Source organism: Rhipicephalus sanguineus, chromosome 8 (genome assembly GCF_013339695.2).
Source record: "Rhipicephalus sanguineus isolate Rsan-2018 chromosome 8, BIME_Rsan_1.4, whole genome shotgun sequence".
NCBI lineage: Eukaryota > Metazoa > Arthropoda > Arachnida > Ixodida > Ixodidae > Rhipicephalus > Rhipicephalus sanguineus.
The window spans coordinates 63,681,839-63,702,668 of NC_051183.1; positions in this window are offsets into that span (position 1 = coordinate 63,681,839).

Consider the following 20,830-nt stretch of genomic DNA (forward strand, 5'->3'; position numbering starts at 1 on the left):
GTGCATGCTCTATTGTAGTAAATCAAAGGGGCAAGAAAATAAAAAAGGGGCCAGACTGACAACCCGTGAAAGCTATTTTTTCTTGGAAAGCTGCGCCCCGCCACGGTGGTCTAGTGATAAGTTATGGCGCTCGACTGCTGACCCGAAGGTCGCGGGATCGTATCCCGGCCGCGGCGGCTGCATTTTCGATGGAGGCGAAAATATGACTGAGGCCCGTGTACTTAGATTTAGGTGCACGTTAAAGAACCCCAGGGGTTCAAAATTTCAGGAGCCCTCCACTACGGCGTCCCTCATAATCATATCGTGGTTTTGGGACGTTAAACCCCAGATATTATTATTGGAAAGCTGCTTCCCTGGAAATTTAGGAACGCATGCAGAGCCATAGAGCATGCGGTTTGCGTTTTTTTTTTTCAATTTAGGAGTAGATGAGTGAATACAACACATTTCTAGAGCCAGTCAGGAAAAGTCGACCTCAGGACACCTCTGGATATGAACTTTGGACTCCCGGTGAGAAGGACAGCGGGTAGCGGGGCAGTTACGGGGGGCGGGGGGGGGGGGGATTGGTCGGTCTCAGGGGGGGGTTACAACCCCCAACCCCCCCCCCCCCCCCCCGTCGTTGCGCCACTGCCTCGTCCCATCCGGGTGGCACTGAGGCGCTACAGAAAAGAGTGCGCCACCTTTCCTTTTTTTGGCAATAAGTAGACTTCCCACCATGGCCTCCACGATTAGCTCCGGCAGCGGCGCTGGCGGAGCTGATCCCAGAGGCCACGCCCCCACACTACCTAGTGGGGTCCATTACTCTGTTTCGTGCATCAGGTGCGATGCTATGGAAGCTAGCGAGACCTCTTGCGGTAGATGCGTTCGCAGCAAGAAATTGTGCAATGATGTTACCATCCACGATGTAATTTTTTTAGGTTGAGTAATAAATGAATATGTTTTCTGCTTTAGAAACAAACAAACCCCGCTTTTTATACGGTGTTGTGCCTCAGTACAAAGGCCACAATGTCGTCAACTTTCCAATAAAGAAAGATACTGGAAAACGGAGTCTTCGCCCAGCCGGCCCCAAAAACAACGCCAGTCGTTGTTCTTCCACGCTGAGAGCAGCAATCCTAAGGGGATGGAAGGGACAGACAATGGCGCTCTCAACACCTGCGTGCTCAAATGGCGTCAACACCTGCATGCTCAAGGGGCGTCAACACTTGCAGCCTGCGAAAAGGCCTCATCACAATGGACTGCTACCCAATACCGTATGGGTAGGTTATTAGGGGAGTCGCCCCAGCCGACTTGGTCGCAAGCTGGCAGGCTTGTTCACTGAGATCTGAACATGTAAATATTCCGTTCATAAAGTATTTTCATCCTTCTTCTTGTCATCATGACGTCTCCGGGTACGATATCCACCCGCGGTCCCAACGACTACGCTAACGAAGTCGCAACAACGGTGACAGCAATGGGATACCACCATAGGCGTGCGCAGGGTTCGCCATCAGGGGGGGGGGGGGGCGAAGGTTCATCGCAGCGCCCCCTCCCACCCTACTAAGACAATGTATGGGGCAGATTTTGCGCCCCCCCCCCCTCTTAGGTGACTAGAAGGGTCAATGTACGAGGCAGATTTTGCGCCCCCCCCCTCTTAGGTGATTAGGGGGGGGCGCCCCCCCTGCCCCTCCTCCCCCTGTGCGCACGCCTATGGATACCACGGCCCGTGTCCTCAGCTGGGCACTAGAACCGCGACCCCAGTCGCAACAACGGTTGTCAGTAGGATGTACTGGGTCGCTTCACGTCTCTGTTTTTTGTATCGTGGCCTCTGCGATCATTTCCGGTAGCGTGCAGCCGGAGTCAATCGCGGAGGCCGCGTTTACAACGACGAAATCGAAACGCGAGGGCTTACACATTTTGCTGACCGAACTATAAAAGTCCGGAGAGGCCCCGCCCAGACGACCGAAGCGCGGCAGCCAATCGCCTCCGCGACTAAAAACTAGCAGTTGTTCCGTGTACGAATACAACCGATGAGCGAAGCTCCTTAGAAATGGGACGCAAACGACTATGCAAACGACGACGCAAACGACCTGACATAGGTCGGCAAAAAAATTGGAGCTCACTCAGACTCACTCAAGAAATATATTTTGCTCTGAGGGCTCACTCGGGCTCACCAAAATTTTCCTCAACAGGACTCACTCGCGCTCACATTCACTAAACTTTTTCTCAACCAGACTCACTCAGATTCAAACTCACCAATATATTAATCAGCCGGACCCACTCAGAATCAGATTCACGGCTTCACCTGAGTCTGAGTGAGCCTAAGTGAATCGACTCATGAGTCTGTTGGCGTAAAATTAGCTTTTTCGATCATGATGTCAATCCTCTTTAACGCCAATATCTCACATATTCGGTGCTCTACGATACGCCTTTTGATGTTGTACCTTCAAATACGTGTTACCATTATATATCATCATTATCATATATCAATCCAGTAGGGACAATTTTATGAAATGCGCGGCTCACACGAGATATTTTTGTCAAGAACTTTCCATGAAAGAGTTTGCGGGGGAAGGTCATGGCACCCCTCCTCCTAACTCACGCCTCTGATCAATAAATATTGAAGAGGAGAATGAATGCTAGTGTGCTGAGATGTGTGAATAGACTTGAGTATAAACGTAAGCCGATATAAAGCTGATTGTAATGCTGAAGATGAGTAGACAGGACCGTAAGTCGGCAACAAAAGGTGAAGCTCATTCGGACTCACTCAAGAAATATATTTTGTGCTTAGTTCTCATTCGGACTCAGACTCACCAATATTTTCCTCAACTGGACTCACTCGGACTCAGACTCACTAAATTTTTCTTCAACCAGACTCACTCGGACTCAAACTCACCATAATATTACTCGGATTCACGGCCCGATCTGAGTATCAGTCGAATCATGAGTGATTTTGCCGACCTACCGCGCCTGATCTCGTTGCTGGCTTTCATGAAGGCGGTAGGGTGGAGAGCGGGTGGGGAGAGCGTCTGCTGAGCTCAGTGGCGGGAACGACTGAGCGAGTGAGCTCGTGCGGCGAGCGCAGCACAGGGAGAGGGAGACAGGTGGGAGAGCGATGCGAGCGGTGAGGTGGCGGGGACCTTCGACGGCGGCGACGGAACGCCGCGCGCGTTCGGCGCGCGTAGCGTTTCATTGTCTTTTTGCGTCAGCGCCGGGTGGGGAGGCTGTCTGCTACTACCTTAGACAAAGCGCCCGTAGTGCGCTAGAATGATGGTTTTCATTTAAAATCCACGATAAGGTGGTGAAAGTGAAGACGACCATTATAACCAGTTGTGCACAGAGTTTATTTATTTTAACCTCGAATTTTTGGTGTGCTAGAATCAAACCGCTCAAGGCCTAAACATTTCCTCTTAGATCACGGGCCACTGCAACCTAAAGCGACGCTTAAGAGAAGGGAGCTTCAACCGCGACGGCTGGGTGCGGGCCTAAGGAGCTTCGCTCCTAAAAAATAGTCCCGCTCATGCACTCGGTGATGTTCTCCGAAGGCGGTCAGCGGTCGTCCTTCTCATGACGTCACTCTGGAGTGCGTGTCCATTGGTGCAGGCTTGTGTGCATCCGCCTTTGAGGAGGAAATGCCGCGGACTTTTAAAGTTGCTTCCACAGCTTTGCACCAGCGCAGACCTTGCCGAAATTTATAAGCCAATAATATGTTTATTTCCCTGGCGTGCGGATCCATTACGAAGTCTGAGTTAAAGATAATACGTACCGGTCAGAGTCCTTTGGAATGTCTTTATAAAAAATCAAATCTAGCAACGGTTAAGCATAGCACTTTAACAAAATCAAACCGCGGGCCCATCACTTACCTGAAGGGCGTGTAGAGTGACATCGGGGAGCGGAAGCAATAATTGTGGCGAAATGGCACACTTTCAATGCGTATATGTCTTCTCGTATTTTAAAGGGAGCCATAGATTACTCATCGCTGTGCATACCTCGAAAATGCCTCGTTTATGAATATTCGCACGGCTACTCGATAAAAAAAAAGAAAGTGCGGCCTGTTGCGCGTGCCACGAAAGCCGCAGAAACACGAGCGTCCTAGTGTCGCGGGTTTTCTTTAGGAGCCTCGAATAGGTAATCAACACTTCTTTCTGTATGCATTGCTTTCTTCGAAAACAAAGACCTCTTATTTTATGATGTGGACTTCTAATGTCATTCAGTGCCACATAAAAATTCGTGGTAGTCGACGTTGACATCCATTCTTGTCGTTCAAGGATACCACGAAACGCAGCGGCTCCTCGACATGCACATATCAAGGCGGTTTAAAATATTTTTAAACCTCATTGGCTTATATATGGCGCGATACAGTGTCTCGCGCACGCCACAGACCTAGTTTTCTATATCTCTTTTTTCTTGTTCTAAAGGCGCGTAGCTGTACGTCTACTAACGCAAGCGCGGACGAAACTGTCATCACAGGGTTTCCACTTGTGCCCATGTGTTTCAACGCGACGCAACAGGTCGCACTTTTTTTTAGCGAGCGTTCGTGATACTGGCCAAAGAGGGTGTATTTTTTTAAATTTCTTGATACCGGCCTACGAGCTCAGGCAAGGTCGAAGTCGTCGCAAAAGCTTCGGCGAAGCACTAGTGCGGCGCGTTCGCGAAAACGAACAGTTGCTAAATGTGCCCGCCACCGCCAGAGACGCTTCTGCATTCAAGTTGAATGCGCGGCCGCACATAGAGCGAGCGTCTGTGTTTTATAGCGTAACGTTGGGTCCCTTGTCGCGGCCCGCAGACTTCTCGCCGTCCTTGACTAAATAAACCAAGGCATACAAAAAAAAAAATCACACCATATCCACGGAGTGAATGATGATGAGTGGGCGAAGCTGCGGAGGTTCATCGGTAAACCGTGAATCTTCCGTGAATTCTGCCCAGTACATCATCACCGACGTGAGATCGGGCGTGCTTATACTAAAGGTTCGATGAGTTATGACGACCTGCAGCTCACTTTAATTTTACATGTACGCTGTGAATTTTCATTGTTTAATCACGCACAGGAGAAATCGCACACACGCACTACCTTGGAGGTCAAAATCCAGTGCCTATATATACGGGGTGGTCAGTGAACGGTTGTGCAGCGCGAGCGGTCGGTTTTTTTTCAATCAAGACGCTGCCTGCGTCAGTGCCGCGAGGCAAGATAGGGGGGGGGGGGGGGCGTAGGAGAGGAGAAAGAGGGGGAAGCGTAGGAGAGGAGAGGGTGATACATATCACGTACTGTACGGGAGATCCGTTTACGCCGGACAACGGAGACGTGACAAGGTTAGACTAAGAGGAGCTACGCCCCTAAAAGGTAAATCTCTGCAAACGAATGGTCTCGTCCTTTCCAAAAGCATGTAAACAATATGGGCAAAAAAAAAAAGTTTGCAGTGGCTTAGCTCGGCTAGGCCAGGATATACGGAGCGTTAGCAAAGGTTCAGCTTATTATTCTTAGCTGTCTAGATTGTCTAGGATTATTAGCCTTCTTCTGTTCATTCTTCGTACGCTGAACCACTAATTGCCAGGCAACTACTTCGGGATCCGATGAGATAAGCTTCTCGACTCTTCTGCACCGTCGAGCAGCATTTGCTCTCTCCTTCTCCACGGCGTTACCCACCTGCAAACGCCAGTCAGAGGCGCTATCAAGCGGCTCCAGCGCAGTGTCAGACGGCGACTGCACAGCGAAGGCGAATAGCTGCGCGCGCGTTGGCGCCAATACGTCTGCCAAGGCTACGACGTCACTCCTCTGGAAAGCGGCGGCGGCAGCGAGTCGCGCGCGGCGGTGGCGGAGAGCGCGTGAGATGCCGGCTCCAGTGAGCCAGCTGTGTGACATCACTGATCCTCGCGCATGCGCAGCACGGCTCATGACGATCCGCGTGAAATCGGCTCCGGCTAGGCAAGTGTAGCTAACGCTACAAAAATGGAGACAGTGCAGCTAGCGGAACGCATTCACGCGGTGGCGCTTGATTCTGTGTTGTGTGGTGGCGCTGCTGTAGTATGACGTAGAGAACTGCGAGAAACTGAAAAAGGCCAGTCGCTGGGATGGCGCAGTACATTCACACCTGAGAAAAAGCTAACGAAACGGAGAACCGTCGACAACAGCAGTGCGAATACAGACGGAGAAAGCGAGACCGTGCAAAATCGGATAATGCGTCCAAAGGCCACGAGTCCGAGGAAGAGCGTAACTGTGTGTTGTCGCTCACGCCGTAGAAACGCGCGGAAGGCGTCTGCAGCAGAAACGTGAATACAGCTTCGCTGGTAATCCGTCCTCATAGGAATGTTGCTATCCCACGAAATTTTACGAAATATTAAGAGCGAAGCTGTTCTTAGTTGACCCTTCGCCGGCGCCGGTGGTGCAACGCTGGTCACGTGGCCTTGCGGTGTGGCGAGATCGAGGCTCGGTAGGAAGTGGTGGTGGTGTTAGTGGTTATTAAGGAAAGGAAAAAGGCACCTAATTTCTGTCTGCCTATAGGCGACACGGCGCAGTGCCTTGTAGGGGTGGGGGTAAGGAGGGAATAAAAGTATAGTAGGAAAAATAGAGAAAGAAGTGAGAGGGGCACATCCAACCAACGAAGAGAGAGGAGGACAGGAAAGATGGGGAGACGGTCACGGGAGTTCAGGGACGGGTCCACGAAACACAGCCATAGGCACGGTGCACAACATCGACGAAGCGGCGAAGGCCCCGACGATGAGCGGCGCACGGCATAGCGGGCGAGGAGTCCGTCACGGGGCGCCGATCAGCGAGAGGTACGAGGAGTAATCCAGGACATCGCGGCCGGCACGTCCGTCTTGCTTGAAATCCAGCGAGCGAATCCCGAAGTGGGGGGCCGCGCCGAGAGAGGCCTTGCGGAAAGGGGGGAAGCAGTGCCTTGCCTAGAGGAGCGAGAGTGAATCTTGGTGGAAAGGGAGGGAACAGTGGGAGGCGCGCCACGAGGGGCGCGGATGAGGGTTGGTGGAAACCGCGAACCAATGAGAGGCGTGCCAAGAGGGGCGAGGGTGAGGCTCGGCGGAAAGCGCGTCAAAACACAGCTGTTCGCGAGATACAGGTCAGCGAGGGGCTGCGGTTGAGTGATGAGCATAAAGGAGGGTGACGGTTCTTCGGGAGTTCGCCCTTCCAGAATGACCAAGACTGCTGGTACGCCCGAGAAAGCCGCCAGCCGTCGGCAATGGAAAGGCAATAGCCTGACGAGGGGGTGGGGGGGGAGCATCAGCTTCTCTGTTTTAATGACTTTGACGGCGGGTAGCTGTCTGGATTTTATTTTATTTATTACTCTACGATGTTTGGGAGGTGCTGTGTGAAGCCGCCTACTTCAAAGAAAATTTATTTGATAAGGGGCGCCAAGTGACATTTCAATGGTTGCCAAGTCACTGCGGCGTGCTTGGCAACGAACATGCCCATAATGCTGCTCGGTCAGCTTTGCAAGACAAGGAAGAGGCTATACCCCTTTCAAGGTGTGATGCTGCTGCCATGCTTCAAAGGATCGCAAAGAATATTTCGCACTCAACACTGAATACCTCAAGAAGCCAAAACTATCGGCAACACCACCTAAACGAGTTGCGTCGATTTCAAGTACCATCTGGACTCCGCCGAAGAGAGGCCACTCTGCTCTGCCGCTTATGGATAAGAGTAGCTTTCACGTAGTCATATTCATTTCGGATAGGGATGGCCGACAACGCTCTTTGCGATGCCTGCGGCACCGAGGAGACCTTGCAGCATATCTTCTGCGACTGTCCTCGCTACGCTGCGCAAAGACGATCCCTGATATTCGCTCTCATTCGTCTTCACAACAGAACGATGACACTAGAAACAATTCTCCAATGTCATCCTGAAAAGACATCGAGAATTCAAGCAACCGAGGCATTGCTCAAATTCCTAAGGACAACAGACTTGCACGAACAGCTGTACACTCTTAAAGGGGTATTCAGACGGGGGAGAAATGCTCGGGGGAGACGGGGGGGGATTGCGGATCACGTGACCGCGACGTCACGGATTAGCGAGTGGGCGTGACCTCCCCGCGGCTCCTCGGAGGAGACGGGGACCTTTTCCCCGAAAGGACATACGATCCCCCGGCGGTGGGGGATGTGGCGGAATTTCGGGCTCTTGTTTGGCCACATTGTTGCACTTGCCCCTGCAGAGAGCGGCAGTGGGTGTCCAGTCTGCATTTGGGGTCATCTGTAGCTGGGGTCATCGTCGTCAGCAGCTGGTGAAACGGGCGGTACAAGCCACAGGAGTAGTCTGGTAACACTGGTCTCCCCCTCCGTTCGCCCCGTCCGTGTGAGTAGGGGGCATTTGTGGAGACTTCTCCTCGCGAGCTGACGTCACTAGGCTCCGCCTTCATCCCCCGAGCATTTCTCCCCCGTCTGAATACCCTTTAAAGGGGCACTGACACCAAAATTTTGCGTCTTGTTTTTTCTGTTAACGACCCACTTATCACGGCTGGAAAGCTCGTTTGCTCGAGCACGCGACCGTTAATTATTTGGAGACGGTTTTATAGCGCCCAGTCGCAGTTGAACGCATCTAACGCAATTTGAACGCATCTAACGGCCGGAGTACCCCTGGCCCCTGGGCGATCGGTTAGGTCGCTTTATTTGCAGCTGGAAAGAGCACTGCACAGTTCAGACCTGCTGGTTTTACTCGCTGCACTGAATAAAGCAAATACAAATATAACGAAAAAATGCACGAATGTAAGAAAAAAACAGGTCCTTGTATATTGCCCAAATGACGTTACTTAACCTAGTAAACCGATAACGAAATCTTGCCTGTTTATATAATTTCAATGAATAGGAAGCGGTGCGTTATTTTCCTACTCGCGCTCCGCACCAGTGGTATCAACAAGCACAAGAATGTGTATCACTGGGTTTTCCAAGTGTTTTACAAATGCGTCAAGCCCAGCTAGTCGAAGAACTCCCAGGTCGCAGCCTAGTCCGGTCGAAACAATTTGGCGAAAAGTGCCTCTAACATATGCGATCGCCGTCTTTTGGCTTCCAGACTTCCCGTCAAACAGCCTGCCCCGACGTGCTTCGAACATTTGAGTCCTTACGAAACCGGTTAGGAAAAAAGAATGACCGTCAGATGTGAAATTAGAGACAGATTGCGGGCTGTCAGCATATGTTCCGGCATATAGAGAAGTTTTCATCGAGCTCGAAATGTTCTGCTTACAACTGAAACTTCATCCCAGAGTACTTTTTCGCTCGATTTATACAGCCGTACGCAACATCCAACAACGTCCGGACGCCACCACGCCAGAGAACAGCTAGAACATCTATGCGGCCGCTGCAGCATGCGTTGCGGAAGGCGCGCTTTCTGCCTATGGCAAGATGGCGGCACGCGGCTTCAGCTGAGGGGCGCCTCCTCCACTCCAGCAAATTTTATTTTAACCTCCTTCGTGGCAGCCAACACAAACTCGTGACGCAGGTGACCGAAGGCGCGTTTCGCGTGGAGTGGGGCGACCGCACTTTAAACGTGATTTTAAATATGTTCTGGGCTATATTATCCTTTGATATTTCGTAGATGATGCGTGTGTGTCCACATAAATCCATCACACGGGTTATCTCGCCTTCGAAATTTTGTGTCAGTGCTCCTTTAATGATGTATACCGCACAAGACTGCCGCTCTGCGCTGTGAAGTTATGTGTGTGCGTGTGTTCCCCTCTCTTTCTCTCTTTCTTTACTCTTCTTTCATCTCCCCCATCCCTTCCCCCTGTGCAGGGTAGCATACCGGTTATGCCAAACTGGTTAAAATCCCTGTCTTTCCTCTCTCTCGTTTTCCTTCTTTCCTGAAGCCCTGGTTTGCCTCAGCGTGCACCAAAATCAATATACATGGTGTTTTTTTTTAACATTAGCAAATTCTTTTGTGTGTAAACACACTAGCTCTCAGGGACAGCTACATACAGCTCTCCCATGATAGAGTATACTCTAAATTGTGAGCATGTTTTCCAAAACACAAGTCTCCGGAAAAATTGTCAGTGGTAAGTTGAATCGTCTCCAGAGTACATATTGCTCTAAACCGTTTACAAGAGTGAAGGCGCACCGCGCTGCTGTGGATGCAAATTGTAATTATTATAAGGTTATAACGAGGACTCTGTGTTTTCGGAGCTTATGCTTCTTAAAATTCGGAGGGTGTTTTTCGGAGTTTATTTATTTTTTTTTTGGCATAAATTCGGCGTTTATCGGAGTTTATTTCTCGTCAATACCCAATTCTCCGAAATTCGGAGTTTAATATTGCAGTATTCTGAATACTCCAAAATGAAATGCTGTAGATCTGAACGCGAAAACATAAGAACGCATATGAAGGGTATTTTAGTTGTGTAGAAGGTTTAAACGCACAAACATATACACACAAGCTCAAATACTTTAATACAAAGCACCTGCGTTTGTGTGCATTACAACCTTAAAGCTTTATGTAATACATACAAGCATACTTTACTAGCTTCGAGAAAAGTCTAGACGCCTAAGCAGCACCCCCAGCAGAAAGAAGCTTTGAATCGGAGCACGACACAGCTACGTTGGCTAAGGCCTTTGCAACCTTCTGAAGGGCGGTTTGTATCAACGTGCCAATTGACACTGCGTTACAATTTGTCTATCGTGAGTGCCCTACGTCCAAGTAGCTCGTCGTCGTGGAAAGTTGCCAGCACCAGCACTGCTGGACGTCCGTGGAGTTCCGGTGACTTGCCGATGGTGATGAAAATAGGGCGGTCTTTCATCGAAGGGCTTATCGTCTCAACGTCTATCGCTCTGACCTCACGTAGGTATTCTCGATACAGTTGATCACATACCTGGCATCGGGCGTGCCGCCAAAGTCTTGCTTCGAAAAAGGCTGCCAAGAGGTCGATCAGCCTGGTGCAGTCATGAGAGAGCGCACGCAAGAACTGACACTTGAGCTAAAGTTTATATCCGCTAAACCGGCCGATTTCTCATTGACCACTTAGAACATTTCGATAAAGAACGGAACAAGGTCATATTGGCCGTTAACCTCGGAGTTTATCGGATAAATCCGAATTGACCAAAATTTTACCGGCGAGTGTTTATTGGATTTTTGTAGCGTTAGCTACACTTGCCTAGCCGGAGCCGATTTCGCTTGGATCCTTATGAGCTGTGCTGCGCATGCCCGAGGATCAGTGATGTCGCACAGCTGGCTCACCGCTTTCCGCCACCGCGCTTTCTCCGCCACCGCGAACTCACGCGCTCTCCGCCACCGCCGCGCGCGACTCGCCGCTGCTGGTCTGCGCATTCGAGAGGAGTGACGTCGTAGACAAAGTGGCGCCAGCGCGCGCGCAGCTATTCGCCTTCGCTGTGCAGTCGCCGTCTGACACTGCGCTAGAGCCGATTGATAGCACCTCTGACTGGCGTTTGCGGTGGGCAACGCCATGGAGAAGGAGAGCGCAAATGCTGCTCAACGGCGCAGAAGAGCAGAGAAGCCTATCTCATCGGATCCCGAAGTAGTTGCCTGGAAATTAGCGGTTCAGCGTACGGAGAATGAACAGAAGAAGGCTAATAATCCTAGACAACCTGGAAAAGCTAAGAATACTCAGCTGAACCTGTGCTAACGCTACGTATATCCTGGCATAGCCGAGCTAAGCCACTGCAATTTTTTTTTTCAGATTTATCCGAAAAAATGGAGCCCCAGTTGCAACTGGTTATAGGTACCACCCTCGTCTGTTTCGCTTGCTTGAATCGTCTCACGTGATGTCTTTTCACAGCATCTGCGCACCGCGGAGCTCCGCCAAAGTCTGCATTGCAACCGCAGTCCCGATAGTGCAACGTTCAGTGGCTTGACGTCAACCTCGTCACATTGTACCAGTGGTCTTCTAATCTCTCACTCAAGCAGCTGCCCGTCTGGCCGCTGTGACTGTATTTCTTTCCGCAGGTCAGCAGCATGGGGAAATCATCAAGCACTATACAAATCGGGAAACGGTGTTTCGTTTTGCATCTGGGTGTAGATTCATCAGCGTTTACTGCTATGCACATCCCAGGCAACATAACAGGGATGGGTTGACGCGTCCGGCTACCGATATGTAGCCGAGCGTGCTAACCACTGCGCCATCGTTGCGTTGCAGCACCGTATCAGCAGACGACAAATATTTGAGGCTGCGCACGTGGTTGGGCTCTTCTTGTTTCACTAGATGGCACATGATAGGAGTTACGCCACTATCACCACTATGAAGTCTTCGGTGGCGTAGCCATGGGGTGCTTCGGGATGTTCACCCCCACCCCCTTGGAGTATTTTACATATTATGTATATGCGCACACATACAAGTACACGCACGGACACACATGAAGGTAAATCGCACCCCCCCCCCCTCTATGCCCCCCTTCCTGTGCGCACGCCTATGCGTACAGTTCGCCTTCGAACCCGATGCAGAAATGTAGCGTCAGCAGCAGAGTGCCACTTGGAAAGGTGTTGTTATCGCTAAAAGTGATGTCATCGTGCTAAAAAGTTGTGTCATCGAGGAAGCACTCAGCGCAATGAGCGCCGAGCACTACTTCAACAAGAACTCCGCAACTGAAACTCAGCCGCGAAATCGCAAAACGGCATGCCTGTCGGCTTGCGTGGTTGCGAGCCAATAACCGACAACATTACACTCGCAAAACACATCGCAGGAGCGCAAGACTCGGCAAGGTTTCGCCGCTACAATGAATTAAATGATACAATTTCGCAACACGATCACGGACAGGCGCAATGTTCTCGCATCAGCATTTCTTAGGTGACCCCGCACTATCCCTTTAACCGGCTATTTCTTTTTGTCTTATTCCGGCGTATTCACAGCCCCAGCGAAACCTATATGAACGGAAACTGGTTGCCCTGTATATATGCTTGCGAACACGCGCAAGGCGACCATTTCAAAACGACGTGTCAGCGACCCACAAGAATGTGTGAGTTATTGATTTATACATTTCAAGCGTTTTTCATCAAGTTAAATTTATGTGCGCGTTAACACGTCTTCTGTCTGCTGAATTTTCATTTCACGTTGTTTTCTTTAAGCAAGTGTTCTTTTTTCCGTTTCTTCGTCTGTCTATTTCGTCTGGGCTGTTGCGAACACTTGGCAGTAATGAAAGGTGACATGAAATATACGCATTGCTATATTAACGGTCTATTCAAGGGAGTCTCTCGCGGAATTCTTAAATAATGATGATAATTGAATGCATATCGTGACATGTTTGGTGAGGGAAGTCAAGTCTGCAAAGGAAAAGGAAACTGCGTTCGTGCTCTATAGCAAGTTTCGTGACACCTTCAAGCAAGTGGAAAAAAAAAGTCCAAGCCTGTTAGGTATACATTGAAGCAGCTTAAACACGATGCCGTTTGCAAAGTATATTTCTCGCCAGAATCGCGGCAGGTGAGTACTACGTTTTTTTTTCCTTCTTGTAAAGAAGGCGACCGTTATACTAAACTAACAATAATAATAACAAGCGGCTTAAACACGAAGCCGTTTGCAAACTGTTCTTCCCGCAGGTATCACAGCAGCTGGATACAGCGCTTTTTTCTTCTTATAGAGAGAGTCATGGTTACTAAACTAATAATAATAATAAATATTGTCGACAAAAGAAACGTCGTGGTGCTACATGACCTGTGATGGCTGCGACACAGTTCGACTCTCCAGGAAATCCGAATCCTTTCCCCTATACAATTCTTTATACCGGATTCTCCCAGTTGCAAACAGCCTTGCCATCATCCCCGCGGCCCTACTGGAGTACTGCTTAGGTCAGCAGCCCTTCGCGCATTTATTGAAGAAACACAAAGAGGTTAGGTTGTAGCCTCTAATCGCCCACAGAAGCGCGGCGCGCCCGCTCTTCACTAGTTGAAGACAGTGGTGCTCTAGTCCGATACACCTTAAAAGGTCCGGAGAGGCCCCGCTCAAATGACCGAAGCGCGACAGCCGATCACCTTCGCGACTAAAGAAATAGTTCCGCTCATGCAACCGGCAATGTTCTGCGAAGGCGTGGTCACCGGCCGTCCGGCTCGTGACGTCAGTCCTAAGTACGCGCCCATTCGTGCAGGCTTGTGGGCATCCGCCTTTGAGAATCGAATACCGCGGACTTCTAAAGTTGTATCCGACTGTAGACACCTAAGTTGATAATTAGGGTATAGCTTCCAATTTTTTTTTTTTTGAAATCCTGTGCTGCCATTTTTAAACGCACTCCTTGCTGGTACCTACAAGAAAAAATCATCAGTAAACTTGGAGCCGAATATGTGACAACTTGAGACAGCGCCACACGTGTTCGCCGCATGCTCCAGTATACACGTGTATGAAGGAAAGAAGATGACTTTTAAGGGCTCGTTCTTCTTTGTTAGACACAATATTAAATGAGAACTAACAGACAATAATGCCTTTCATCTACATGTGTATACTAAATGAGAACTAAGAGAAAATAATGCCTTTCCTTGGCATTATTGTCTGTTAGTTCTCATTTAGTATACACATGTAGATGCAGATGCAAACTGATGTAAGTGCTTGTATGTATGTTTCGTCTGTTTTTCCTACCAGTGATCCGTAACATGCCTTAGTGACTCATTCATGCATAATGGCGTCAACGGCCGAACCACCCGGTCTGAAGAACTTTAGAGGAAAGGCAACAATATTTCAATGGAATGCCTGCAGCCTCCGCTATCGTCTCTCCGACTTCAGACAGTTTACATATAAGCACCGCTTTCCGGTGATCGCCATCTCAGAGTCCCGAGTGCGCACCGGCATTCGCCTTTCTGGATACAATTATAGCGCTAGTATCTTGTATCTGTATCTCAAGTACTTCTTGCCCGAGTATCTTGTATCGTATCGCGATACAATTTCAAAGTATCTTTGCCCAGCCCTGGGACTCGAGAGAGAGCGAACGGCGTGCGTTGACTACGGAAACGCTCTTTCTGCGATGAATGCTGAACAACCAGCTCGTGAGGAACGGGAACGCGCCCTCTCCCGCGAGAGACAACGCCGACGCAGGCAGCGTCTGCTAGCGAGTTTCTTGATTGAAAAAATTGGCCGCGTATCTGCGTGCTTCGCTGCAAATGTCGTCTAAAGACGATAGAAGAGGCGCTGCGTGAGATATGGACGCCATCTGGCAATACGTCGGGAAACATGAGTGCTGTGTTGCGGGCTGGTAGTCCCGGCGCAGCGGCAGGCGAAGACCGGCGGTGACCAACGCGACCGGGGGACGCCGGCCAGCCCGAACACGCTGTTTGGCGCGATGCGCCGAATGAGAAGAAACGTCCGCACTCAACGAGTACTCTCCACAAACTCTCTTACTTACACGTCGCCTGGGTAACACAGGAATGCCAGAGCGGCGCCCCCTCTCATTCGTACGATGCAATACTGAACCGAAACCGAAACACAACATGAGCTTGTGCAGAGGGCACGGAGGAAGACAAGTCTCAGCGCAGTCGCATTTTCAGCGCACCTTAAGAAACTACGGTTGTAACATTGTAGGGCGAGTAGGGCCAGAAGGACCGTCACGACGAAAACCTGCCTCCTCAGTCGTATTCGCCTGGAACGTTGGTGTGGCTTCGCGTTCTCTCCTCCGCTCCTGGCCTTTCCACAAAGCTACTGCCTAAGTACGAAGGCCCCTACCGCGTCCTACGTCAAGCATCCCCAGTTAACTACCCAGACAACACGAAAAGTCCTAAGGATGCCCCAGACATGTACCTAGTCCCACATCCAATAAAGGAAGTCATATGGGTGTCCCGTAGACTTCAGCGAACGAATGTCCATTAAACATCCCAGAAGAGGACATGAATGGGTGGATGCTTGCATGCCTCACATCAACACACGCGTTTTTAATCTACTTACTCATATTAGCACACATATATGCATGTTGTCTTCATGAAATAATAATGTACATTTCCAGCGATCATTGTTTAAAATCGCACCAATACATATATATGGAACTGCGCAACCCTTCACAAATAATTAACCTGTATTAATTAAACAGGCGAGAACACATAACGGCTCTTGTTTGCTCAAGTTTTGCATACTAATTATTCTTTCGTGCAGGCCTTAATTAATTAAAGCATGTCCGCCTTGAGCAACGACATATATTGCGTGATGTGCTGCGCGTTCTCGTCGGAACCACATTTATGCATGCGATCGACCTTGCTCACTAAACTGTTTCAACGTACTTAGCTCCGATGGCACACGAAAAAGTCCAATATAGTTAAACATTAATGGGGATTGAAACCGTCCCAAGTAAAACTAACCTTCCTGTGTGCTCCGTTCGAGAAGCGGCGAGCAGTTTCGGTTTCAGTTCTTGGAATGTATCGTTTTACATGTACACTGCTCTTAAGTGGCCAGGCGAAAAATTATGAAAACAAAAGCTTTGTAATTCGTATTTGAAGTGCGTTGTATAGTTTTTTAACTTTTTCTTTTATTTTATGCTCATTATATGTACGACAACATTACGACAGCGCGGCTGTGGCAGGCTGTGGCTGCAGTCTGTTTCTATAGTTCCACATTTGAAGCGTGTTCTCTGCGTGCGATGCGTGCGGTTACAACAGTTACAATTCGCGCGTACTCTGAAATTTGGGTTCGCGGAGCTGGTTGTAATCGAAGGTAAGTGTTGTTTTCCTACTGTTTTTTGATCTGTCAAGCGTGAAGATATATACGTGTGTTGGCCTTGTTTTTTATCTTTAGAGCTTGCATACGCTTGGCGGGAAGCGCGCGCCATGGAAAGCGAATACGAGAGTAACTTATCGTTGTATTTATCATTATTTCATGTTTGTTGTGTTCATCTGCCTTTTTTGTAATGTGCAGTGCGATGATATACTTTAGACGTCACCCGCTTAAACAGCACGACACAAGTGAGTTTACTGGTTGCCACGTGGTTTACCAAGTGGTTTACCACGCTTATAGTCGCTTAAACATGGCTTCCATGTCGACATTAACTATCGAGATCGACTGCTGATCAGTCACGCCGTGCAGGCCGATGTGCGCGCAATATTGGTAGCTCCTGGCGAATGTTTTAACGCGGAGGAGAATCTTTCACGTGTCGCTTTTACCTCCAATCAGCCAGAAGTTCCCGAACCACCTCTGAACCGTTTGCTCGGCCAAGTTGCGAGTGGCGGCATTTATGGCGGCATGCTGGAATCTTGCGACTAGGAGTACCATACTGGTGACAACATGCACAGCGTTCCCGTGAAACCCGATAACGTGCCCGACGGGTGCCACAGATGTCTTACACAACAGGACACTGCAACGGTTTCTAATTCAAGTATATTGAAAGACCTGGCTATCGCATCGTTGAGAGAAGACCTGTGACAATGGAGCTTAGAGTCAAGTGTGCCTCACGATGCCGTCACAAATCTGTTAAAGGTTCTTCACTCGTATTCTTGCATGTGTGAGCTACCAAGTAGAGCCAGGGCGCTTTTGTCCACACCAAGAGTGGCAAATGTCACACTACTGCATGCCCAGAAGAGTGAAATTAATTCCACGAGTATTGTTCTTTTTTGTAACGTGTTGGAAACGGAAGGTGATATTCTTAGCACTAAATCAGCTTAGTTTTTTAGTTTGGTTGCTGGCTTCATGCTGGAAAAAATTATGGCAGAACCCATCTTACAATGACTGTCACCAGTAATATGATTTGTGTTGTAACAGCCTGCTGTATTGCTCCACCTCCATCTCTTGAGCTCGTGTATCTGGGCAGTGTCCTATTTCCTTCATATATGCTATGTATCAGCATAAATAGAAACACAAACTGCATAGCTTCTGCACAGTGTGCCTCACCTGCTCCGGTTTCATGATAATAGTATTAGTGTGAGCATTCATTACCCTCCCCTATGCCGCAGCCACGTAGCACAAATGAAAAAAAAATTGTACGTTGCTGCTGGCATAACATACTTTCCCATTGTCGTTGTGACACAGTGACACACTGCCACGAGTCATGTTGAAGAGACAGGGCGTGCAAACATGAACACAAGAGGGAACTCAAGACACCACAAAGGCATTGACATCTTGGCTTCTCTCTTGTGTCCGTGTTCGCACGCCCTGTCTCTTTAATATGAGTACCTACAAACTAGCTCAGCTTTCTGTCATTCTAACCATAAGTCAGTGGCGCAGTTTATCCCTTCGTTCTTCTTTAGGAGCATGCTTCATCATTTGAGCAACGATGGTTGCTAGTGTGCAAGCGGTGATTTATAAAAACATTTGTGCCCGTGGTGCTGCTTCAGCATTGATCAAATCGTAGATCCTCACTTACACTTATCACCAAGCCATTGTCGCAAAAACTGCAAAGAAGGCTGTACGTAGATTACAATGCATGTTAAAGAACTCGAGGTGGTCAAAATTTTTGGCTACGATAATCATGTCGTGGTTTGGAACGTAAAACCCCAACAATTCTTATTGCAAAGAAGACTCATGCTTTGCTGTTAGCGTGCCTACGAGTAACTCTCAGCAATGTTCATCATCGTTTGTTTTTTTCATGTGTTGCCATATAATTCACTGAAACGTTTTAAAGCTATATTATTTTGAATATAGGTTGACCTATAGCTACCTGTAAAAGCAAAGCACTTTGAACATTACATACCTTTAGTTACCTTAAGCCTGGCTATGTTCGAATTATTGCGGTAGTTTTTCATCTTAGACATCGTGCTGAACTGAAAACTCTCATAATACTGATGCCATCACTTCTTTTTCAGCCTTCATGGAAAGGATACTACAAGTGTTAAATAGCATGAAGCACACCCAGCAAAGCAAGCCCATTCGCAATATTTCAACGAGCTGCTAAGTAATGCCGACAGTGCAGCTCCACACCCTCATGGCCTCCTAGACCTGCCTTTCTCGAATGTGGCGGATGCTCTTGCGTATGAGGAGAACCTCGAGACAGACAGCCAAGCTCATGATCAAATGGTAATTTCTCTGCTTCATGGCTTAAGCTCAGTATAATGTTGCCTGTCTTGTAACTACAGCATGCTGGAGTGACTAGGCATTTATAAATTCATGTGATTATTACTTATGACAGTCTGATTAATGACATAGTGTTGAATTTTTACATAGCTAGCTGCATATGACAGTTCTCGAGAATTTAAGTAAAGCTAGAAGCCAGCTTGTATTTCTTTATTACCACAAGATCATTTATGTTGCAAAACATTCAAAGTAAACTGGATCCCAATGTATCTTTCTGGCTGTATATCTTCTTGTTTCCTTTTAACAGAAAGAGCACATGGCTGTACAAGGGGGAGATTCGACGAAACTGAAAACAACACGTGTACTGCAGTCCCTCCTCAGCTGGAATGTTGCAGTGGGCTAGTTGGTTTGGCACAAAGGGAAAAAAATTATGTGAACTGCACCTCTGCAAGCGATGTGCGGTGAGTCAGGTGTAGCAAGCTTGATATAACTTGGTTTTTAGTGAAATCTTCTGTCAAGCAGTATACTCAATATAGCTAGGTTGTCTATTTATACTTTGCTGCAATTAGTCCTGGTATTTACTTTCAGTCTTTAAGTGTGTAGTACTTTTGGGGCCCGGGCTGCCGTATGCTGTCATCGCTTGGCATAATGCAGGCAAAACCACGTATAGCATAGCGATCTGTAGCGTAATGAGCGCGTGCTCACACCAAGGAGGTCTGCTTCTTGTTCTTCAAGCGCCTCGATGATGATATTAAGTGTGGAGCTCATTAGGGGCCCGGGCTGTCGTATGCTGTCGTTGCTTGGCATTACGCAGACAGAACCATGTAAAAAAAATAGAAAAAAACGAGGAAGCAAGCGAGAAATAGACAGAGAGAAAGAACAGGAAAAGGTAGAAAGAAAATTAGATAGAGAAAGAAATAGATAAAGAGAGAGGAAAGATTAAATAAAAATAAAAAGAGAAGAAAAGACAGCAAGACGGAAAAGAAGGAAAAAAAGAGAGGCGGAAAGAAAGAGAAAACCAAAGAGAAACAAAGAAGACTGCCCAGATCCGCACTTCCTACAGGCTTGGCGCCACACATGCGAGGCTGCCTTAATTTCTAGAAGAGTGCCATACCAACCCAAGTTTTGTGTGGTGTGCAAAACTTATAGGACCGATAATTTTGCTTATATGCATGCAGACAGGTTGACTAATGGCATCAGAAACCCGAATGCGACCCTGAAGGATGTGGAGGAGGCCGCGATGACCTGGTTCCGTCATGCTGCTGAGCGGCTTGCCGCGCAACAAAAATAGTTTCTTTCTTTTTTTCAACTAATAAGATAATCCTGATGGTCAGTTATTTGTTGCAAATTCTCTGCATTGCGTGTATTAAAATTTGTGTTTTTTTCACCACTGTTTCATTCCTTCTTTGTTGTTTCTTGTTTATGTACGCCATATTCAGTGCCATCATTTTTCTGGTGCATTGTTTCCTGTGCTGAACTGAGCTTTTTGTTTCCTAAAACTTCATTTTCTTACTTGCACACTGCTGCACCAATAGTCTAATGCTAAAATCAGGTCCACTACATAGTACATAGTTCAAAAAGTGCCCTGCAGTAATCACAAAAGCATCCGAGCAAGCAAATACAACCCTTAATTCTGCTCTAGTAGATGAGAATTAAGCAAGTTGTGTATGCTAGTAAAGAAATTGTGTTTCAGGAAATCAAAATTTCAGTTAGGCTAAGGGAACAACAGAGAAAGAAAATGATTACTTTAAGCTTTGTATTAACAGGTCCAGTGAGGAGAATGTTTCCTAATTATATATATGCGTGCCCTTTATGCATGGCAAATGTGCAGTAAAATAAAGAATTCAAACTTCTGTTTGCATGGACTATATATTGTCTAAGTTATAGTGTCACATTAACCTAGTGTCATGCATTTACAACAGATCCAGAAATACTACGATTATTTTAAAAATTCATTTTTCTGTCTGAACACGACTAACTTTAGCCATCTTCAGAAAAGTATGAGA